The sequence below is a fragment of the Amia ocellicauda genome, chromosome 18 (assembly GCF_036373705.1).
Source record: "Amia ocellicauda isolate fAmiCal2 chromosome 18, fAmiCal2.hap1, whole genome shotgun sequence".
Lineage (NCBI taxonomy): Eukaryota > Metazoa > Chordata > Actinopteri > Amiiformes > Amiidae > Amia > Amia ocellicauda.
In genome coordinates, this window is record NC_089867.1 from 20,222,369 (window position 1) to 20,231,591 (window position 9,223).

At 38.1% G+C, this 9,223-nt stretch overlaps 1 protein-coding gene across 1 annotated transcript in view; it reads left to right on the forward strand.

The window, feature by feature from the left end:
* Nucleotides 1–9,223, forward strand: part of LOC136714055 (tumor necrosis factor receptor superfamily member 14) — a 42,548-nt gene that overhangs the window by 4,596 nt on the left and 28,729 nt on the right. The window lies entirely within an intron of this gene.

Genomic DNA, 9,223 nt, shown 5'->3' on the forward strand with positions numbered 1-9,223 from the left:
AGGATTCTGTGTGATACAGGAATAGAGCTGACACCTCTCCGAGGAATAACTCTCCAGATTGGACTGGACTTCAGAATGTGAATTAACTACATCTGAACTTCTGTCAAATTGACCACTGCCGTCTGAAACCAGTTAAAACCCTCATCTACCGCTGTCTCGACCACACTGCACAGAGTTACCTTCAGACACTCGTCTCTCCATACATCCCGTACCGACCACTGTGGTCTTCCAGTGCCAGAAGACTAACTCTGCCTCCTCTCCACTCTCCTTCCTCCAGAGCCGCTCCTTCTCATCTCTGGCCCCTAAATGGTGGAACGACCTGCCTACCGAAGTCAAAACAGCAGTGTCCTTGACCTCCTTCCGGCACTTACTCAAGACACATCTTTTCAGACTGTACTTATAATATTAGTACTTTTAATCCTTGTTAGATAGCACTTCACAGTTTTATTATGCTTCTTGCGTTTTTGATTGTTTTCCTCCTTGCTCCCTTTCCCGTAACCCCTGACTGTGACCCTACATCTTGACAGCACTTAGCTTTTACCATCCAGGATGTAAGACCTCACTTACTGTACTTGCTTATGTAAATTGGAAGTTGTAAAATGTATTATATTCTGAATTGCTATGTTTTATGTAAATTGAATTTGTAATGATTGATGCCTTTTACTTAACTGTATTTTTGCACTTTGTTTTGCACTTATGTTGTAAGTTGCCCTGGATAAGGGCATCTGCCAATAAATAATAATAATAAAAAATAATAATAATAATAATAAAACCTATTAAACTTTTGAATGTTTGTGCATTTCAGATATTCAAATAACCCCCCCCCACCACCACCAAGCAGTATGATTGTGTGAAGCCCAAGACTCTAAATTTGCCATTTTTAAAAGGTTGTTCATAATGATATTACTTCACTGCAGTTATACCAGGGAAAGATTTGAAATCAAGCAAGATTCTTCCATTCAGAGAAGGGATTTTAGTTGCAGTTTACTTCAAAATAACCACATTAAGTGTTTTATGCACTACCTTAAATAAAGGCCTGGTGCCTTGCCATTATATCACATATATATAGCGAGAGACAGAATAACAACAAAAAAATCCAGAAAAACACATTTCAAAAAAGTTATAAATTGATTTGCATGTTAATGAGGGAAATAAGTATTTGATCCCCTATCAATCAGCAAGATTTCTGGCTCCCAGGTGTCTTTTATACAGGTAACGAGCTGAGACTCTCTTAAAACTAAATTATATTACACATTCTAGAGTTATGAATCACAGATTAACATTTCTAATTGATTTCTCAAATGTCATGAATGGTGAACTCCAAACTGTTAAACTTATGTGAACTTCGTCGCTTCGGGCTCAGATAACAGCACACGGCACGAGATCCGTGGGGTTTGGAACAAAGGCAGTCCGGTTCGGCTTTGTCCAAGAACTTCCACTCAGTCGATGCACCTGGAAGTTGGGGGTTTTGCGAATGTAGAGTCTTTTCAAAACATTTTCCACTGGTTTGAAGGCTCCAAGGTTGTGCACAAAATCTTCTTGGCAAGTAGGGTTTCCACCATAGTTACTTGAAGACAAAGTCTTTGAGGAAAGCAGGGCCCTGTTTGTTCCAAGGGTCAAGTTTCTTAAGACTCAAATAGCTATTTAAATGACTGAACACTTTTGTATACAGTCGACTTGGTCAATTGTCCAGCTGTAAAACTCCACTGATCAGGTGGGCACAGGCGGGCATGCGCAGTCTGTAAAGTTCTTTATTTAATAAAGTCCTTTAAAAGAATTCATTCTTTAGATAAATGCTTCAGCTCAGAGCTAAAATGCTCTTATCAAAATACACCCATCATAATGCTACATATACACTCACCTAAAGGATTATTAGGAACACCATACTAATACTGTGTTTGACCCCCTTTCGCCTTCAGAACTGCCTTAATTCTACGTGGCATTGATTCAACAAGGTGCTGAAAGCATTCTTTAGAAATGTTGGCCCATATCGATAGGATAGCATCTTGCAGTTGATGGAGATTTGTGGGATGCACATCCAGGGCACGAAGCTCCCGTTCCACCACATCCCAAAGATGCTCTATTGGGTTGAGATCTGGTGACTGTGGGGGCCAGTTTAGTACAGTGAACTCATTGTCATGTTCAAGAAACCAATTTGAAATGATTCGACCTTTGTGACATGGTGCATTATCCTGCTGGAAGTAGCCATCAGAGGATGGGTACATGGTGGTCATAAAGGGATGGACATGGTCAGAAACAATGCTCAGGTAGGCCGTGGCATTTAAACGATGCCCAATTGACACTAAGGGGCCTAAAGTGTGCCAAGAAAACATCCCCCACACCATTACACCACCACCACCAGCCTGCACAGTGGTAACAAGGCATGATGGATCCATGTTCTCATTCTGTTTACGCCAAATTCTGACTCTACCATCTGAATGTCTCAACAGAAATCGAGACTCATCAGACCAGGCAACATTTTTCCAGTCTTCAACTGTCCAATTTTGGTGAGCTTGTGCAAATTGTAGCCTCTTTTCCCTATTTGTAGTGGAGATGAGTGGTACCCGGTGGGGTCTTCTGCTGTTGTAGCCCATCCGCCTCAAGGTTGTACGTGTTGTGGCTTCACAAATGCTTTGCTGCATACCTTGGTTGTAACGAGTGCTTATTTCAGTCAAAGTTGCTCTTCTATCAGCTTGAATCAGTCGGCCCATTCTCCTCTGACCTCTAGCATCAACAAGGCATTTTCGCCCACAGGACTGCCGCATACTGGATGTTTTTCCCTTTTCACACCATTCTTTGTAAACCCTAGAAATGGTTGTGCGTGAAAATCCCAGTAACTGAGCAGATTGTGAAATACTCAGACCGGCCCGTCTGGCACCAACAACCATGCCACGCTCAAAATTGCTTAAATCACCTTTCTTTCCCATTCAGACATTCAGTTTGGAGTTCAGGAGATTGTCTTGACCAGGACCACACCCCTAAATGCATTGAAGCAACTGCCATGTGATTGGTTGGTTAGATAATTGCATTAATGAGAAATTGAACAGGTGTTCCTAATAATCATTTAGGTGAGTGTATATATATATATATATATATATATATATATATATATATATATATATATATATATATATATATATATGATGAGACCGAATATTCAACTATTCGTTAAAGATGGCCACTATCCACAAGTGAATCTAAAATTCGATAGTTAAAATAATAATAATAATAATAATAATAAAGCCTGTACGGTTGATTGGCTCTCTATGTGGCTGTAATGAAAATTGACGGGAGGGTGGGATTTGTTATTTCTTGTCTGTGATTGGCTGACAATGACAGATCTGCGCGACTCCGCCAATCGGATCTGCGGAAATCTGCGGCGCTACAAACACGACCAATCGTTTCCTCTCAGAGAGGTGCGTGGAAATACTTTGACAAAGTAAATTAAAACACTGTTAAGTGTAAAATATGTGCAATGCAATTAATATACCACAAATCTACAGCTGGTATGTTAACCCACCTAAAAGCCAACACCCTTCTGCGACAGTATGAGAGAAAAGGAAAGAGGAGCAACAAACTAATATTAAAACACACACAGCCAGCTTTTGCTATATATTTTGTTTTCACTGGAACTTGAACGAACAGGTATGTTTCCGAATGTATTTCATAAAGTTGTTGTGTCAGATGAGTTTTTTTAAATAAAGTTCAGAACTAATTGCAATTGCAAAAATTGTCACATTGCATTCTTGCAATTAATGCATTAATCTATTTTTTGTTAATGCGTTCCAAAATATTGCAGCAGAGAGTCCTGGCGAGCTCGTTCCCACTCGATGACATTTTAGAGCTGAAAGTTATTCTTATGTATTTGTTTTGCGTAATTATCACCTCATATAAACTGCTGTGTATTTTGATCTGAAACTACCAATCAGAAGCTCACAGACGCTGCTGCCGGACAGTCCTCTGTTCTGGTTGGCCAGGACTGGACATGGAAGAATCCAATAACCGAGACCCAGTTTCCACTGTGTGAGTCGGACAGTGCAGTGTGTTTGATGTGTAGAAAAATATATCAGTTTATCCAGTGCGATTTCAGCGGGGCGGCAATCAACAGTTGTCAGATCCCCTCGGGGATTTCTTGTGTATCGTCTTGACTTTTTACCTGTTCAGCTCTTTCCCCGCGTCCCCCCATAAATTGTGGGAACCTGGACCCCCGTATATGGATGTTACGGTTATGGAGGCCCTAGCCAATTGCCTACTCACTCTGCCTTTACGATTTTATGAATGATTGTTTTTAAAAGAAGATTTTAAATAATGAATCTTAATTGTTTTTAAAGATTTAGTTGTTTTTAAATCACATTGTTTAGGGTTTTTTAGGTATAGTTTTGTTATATTTTGTTGTCAGATACATTGACCGTTTTGGGTTTAATTTAAAATGCATTGGACTTTTTTTGTTTGTTTTTTATTTTTTCCTTTTTAATTGTTTTTTTAATTTGTTCAATGCATTTTCAGTTATTTTCAATGTATCTGACTCTTTTGTTGGTGTGCAATTTTTTGCTTTTATCACGTTTTGTTTATTTGATTTGAGCACGTTTATTTTAAAGTTAATTGTTTTAGTTTTGTTAAAAATCACAAGATTTTAAAAATTTTAAGTGATTTTAAGAACTGATATTTTAAATGATTTTAATCACAAGTATTAAAATTGGAATTGTGTTATTTTAAGAAATGTAAAATACTTCAACCCAATAAACAGTATTCACTCTGCCTTTACGTAGCGCCGGGCCTGGCTGGACGTGTCCGTAAGCGTCCCCCCCACTGAGGACAGGAGGAGATCAGATACATTGTGTCGGAAGATATAAGTGCCGACTGCGATCACGAAGAAATTGCAGTTTTATTAGCAGCATGGAGTGAAATCCACGTACAGACACAATGACTGATACAGTTAATATGCGAGTGCATTAAACACTGTGATTCACAGACCGGTGCAGCGCCTGACTAGTTACAATAAACTGAAGGATAATAATCGCATCGTAGCAGCCGATTTTATTAATACTTTATGAATAACTGGCCGGTGTTTCAGGCTGTGTTTTGTGAATGGTATGCAGGACAGTCAGTGTGAAGGCCAACACGAGTTAACGTGTCCATCTACAAGTTAAATTAATGAATAAATAAATACAGCAGATCTGGGTTTCCTCTAAAACATAAGGACTGGATTAATAAATGCGTCCATAAACGCCATGACTGAGACGCGCGCACTTTAGTTCAATTAAAGCTGCTACATTGTATCCGGATGATGTTTCAGCTGTAACTTGCCCGGGTTAAGGATCTGATAAGTACATTATAAACAATACGGCAAATAGTATTGTTTGCAGCTACAAATCTGCAGAAAGAGTAATACATTAAAGAAGTCACGTTGTGCTGTTTAAAATACATATATACTAGCACAAATGATGACGATAATTATAACAATGCATATTCGCTATTTAGTATTATTGCTGCGCATGGAACCGTATTGTTATGGGGACGTGCTTGTCTGAACATACTGTTGTCTCTACACGTGTAGCTCTTCCTAATATCTCTGAACAGAAACGTGTTTATTACGCTGTTTCCAATCCTGTAAAGCACAGAGAATCAAACAGACACAAAGTCCTCTCCTCTCAGGCTGTGTCGCTAGTAGTGTTTTTCTGTGTCTGTTTTTAACACGAAACACAAACGCACAGTCGCTGCTCCTCCTCAGAGGGACGGATCACAGCGGCCTGGTTTACAGCCAATAAATAACAGACTTAACTAAAACCAAAAGGGGGCCAAACAGCAGAACATCTTAAAGTGGACGGTTTCATCATAATGAAATCAGAGAGGGTGGTTGTGTGTTGATTACTGATTTGGCCGTAGTGGTCACTTTGCTGCAGTGCTGAAATCCCCATTGCAGATTGCCTTCTCCTGCAGTGACAGTATGATTAGGATATAGTAGTAATGTACATTCATAATATTAACTAAACACAATCATTTTCAGTTGTCCCACAGGACTGGGTTTAGAGACTCTGACCCAGCGTGGACTTATATGAAGAGGTAATACTGTGAGGAGCCAAACCAAGAGGGTTGTAAACTATGCCACAGAACCTGTGACCCTGGACAGTATATCAAACAGAAAGGTAAGATAAGATTGTTTTATGTTCCTTCATAACTTCAAAATGGTTTGTAATCTCTTCATTTTTAGGTATTTCTGCATGCCTGTTGAAAGATTCCTTCGTATTGTTCTGTTTCATCTGTTCTTTTTTCTGACACTATGTGAAATAGGCCCCGCCAACACATATTCAGATGAAGTTTTTATCTCATGCAAACATTATGATTGTCTGAATCTCAAGACATCAACATTTGCAAAACCTTATATTTAGAAATTGTATTTGAAAACTGAGAACTTCAGTAAGTGGTGATTGGGACACATTTCATCACTCACTCCCAGTCCAGCTGCACTGAGTTTTTCCAGTATGTCAATGGAACATTGAGACTTTATTAATAACTTAAATAGCTACTACTAAATACAAATGCTCTCCTTTTATCCCTGCCTATACAAACTGTCCTTGTGTTGAATACAATCTGTAATGTTATGAACATAAGGAAAAATTATGGATTATAGTTTTATTTTGTTGTGTGGAGTTTGTATTTAATTGATTGATTATTACACTGCTATATATTTTGTATCCCCACCCCCACACCAACCAAGCCCCTGATTGCAGCCCCACACCTGAGCCCTGTTACAGAGCTGAAACCAGAGATCAGATGAAAGAAAGCTTAGGAGAGCTCAACTTGCAGCTGCCACCACCATCATTGTGCCGACTGAAGCATTGTGGGGCTGATGGACTGGTGCTTCTGCAATACCATCACCCTATTTTTATGGAATTTCACATCTATTCAAACTGCTTATATAACCTTTGTGCTAATGGTTTTAAATCTGCTGAAACATTCACCATTAAGCTATATTTTGAAATAGTCATGCAGAAGCTGGGTCTTATGTTTCTCCAACCTATACCATTTCAAAAGTTCTTAATCAATTAGCTGCTATTTCTACAAACCTTGTTTATACGGGGACTCCATCAAACCACTCTGGGATGTATGGTATAGTGCATGTTAGTGCTTGATGGATAGTTGCAGTTGGATGATGATTACATATGACTTATATTTCTGCGGCAAAAGCTTTCTTTAGGAGTTCTTCATGTTCTTCATAGTCATTTCAGCTGGAAAAAAACTAAAATTGTGGAGACTTGTGATTGACATGAATTTAGTCTTTTGCTCAATCTAAGGCCTAAAACAACTTAAATCTTCAGTGCACTGTGCACTTCTCATGTCACTAGAAAATATACTGTAGTGCACTGAATCCTCAGTTACTTAATTTGTCTAATTCCTTTTTCAATTTGACATTTAAAAAATGTATTGTGAGGTATTTTACAGTTGATGATCTAAAAGTTCATTTGATTCAAGGTACAGTTGCTTATAAAATATCCCTGGGCCTGGATAGGTGTTTAAATGTATCTAGCTAATTAAACTATTAGACCAATTAAGTAATTGAAGAGGCTGTTGGAATAAAAACCAGCATGCACATGGCCCTCCAGGGATTGATTTTGAGACCCCTGCTGTAGTGCATTGAAGAGGATTTGAAATCAAGCAAGATACTTCTGTTCTTCCATTTGAGTTGCAGTTTACTTTAAAATCACCACATCGTTTTAAATGCTGTACTCTAAGTAAAGACAATACTGTCTTGTCATTTGCTCACAGCTCTTTCAAATATTGGAGGTTATATTTTATATTTTGACACCTAACCTTGCCTTAGTAAACTGAAGCATTGAGGGCTCCTACAATTTAATACTGCATGTGATGCTAAAAAATATTAATCTTTTACTGGGATGTTTTTGTTCAATGTCCACAAATATCTGTTGGTAATAAGACAAGTCTGTAATTTCGATTCAAAAATGAAAGCTAATCTAAACACACAGATTAGGTTCAGAAAAATATATAACAAGGCAACATACCTGGAGTGTCTTTGCTGGAGCCCCAATAACATAATCCTGAATTGGCATCTTTGTGCTGCTCAAACCTCAGAGAATTTACATTGTTTTTTTGCCTTTCATCGTCTTTGCCCCAAATGGATTAGTGAGAGCTCCAGTTGCTTTGCTAGTCTTGGGTACTGTACTGTTATTTTAAAAATGTAACACTGTCTGCCTAAATTCATTTTACTGAACTTCAGGATTTGGTGGTGTGATTTCCTGTTGTAATGATCCTTTGAAATGCACTGAATCAAACTGTCTCAACACCACCGGTTCTTTATGCAAAACAGGGTCTGCATTTAAGAACAATAATGTTTACATGAGCAATTCCTGTAGTGTAATGTATTGTTCTGTTTGTAACATTATTTGGCATCTGCTGTGCCCACAGCTGCAACTGGCATAAGCAGGGGCATAGGTTTCATTTCAGAATTGTGGGAGACGCTGTCAATATTGGGGGGGATGTGTTCTCCTCAGTTTTCCGTCTGGGTCTCCATTAATAATAATCAATTTAAATAAATAATTAAATCATAAAACTATCAATCAAAAAGTTTCCAAGTACAATATATATCCTAGTATCACAACAAAAAAACACTTCCCAGAAAGTTATGTTTCTGCTTTTTGTAAAACATACTGAAAGTTACCATGAAATTTTCAAACTACTCTGTTTAGTTCTTTAAATGTTGTTGAAGTGGAAGTGCTTGTGGTAACCTTATGGCAATGAATATCCCAGGTTTACAGTACGCCTATGCAGAAGAATTAATCTGCACACTAATGACAGGAAACACACTTTGTGTGTCCATGTGCATCAGGCTCCTTTGAGTTTCAGGTGAGAGGTTGCAGTGTTTGAATACAATCAGGCACTCAGTTGTAAACACCTACAAATTCAACTAAATTACAGTCCACTGAATTCAGTTAGAGTTAACCGTAAGAAGCATTTCCATTATTTAAAAAATAAATGTTCAATATCCTCCTTTTAGAGGAACAGTGTTGTTAGAACACTGATGTTCTATTTTTATATCAGAGAAAATAGAAAAAAACAATTCTTTATAGAATTTCCCTCCACAGATCAGGAAATATTTGATCAAATAATGGCTTCTTTCATTAGGAAGGAAATTAAAATCAACTGGGAGTTTTGCAGGGGAACAATACACACATTCCTGAAGAAAGGGAAAATGATAAGTTAAATA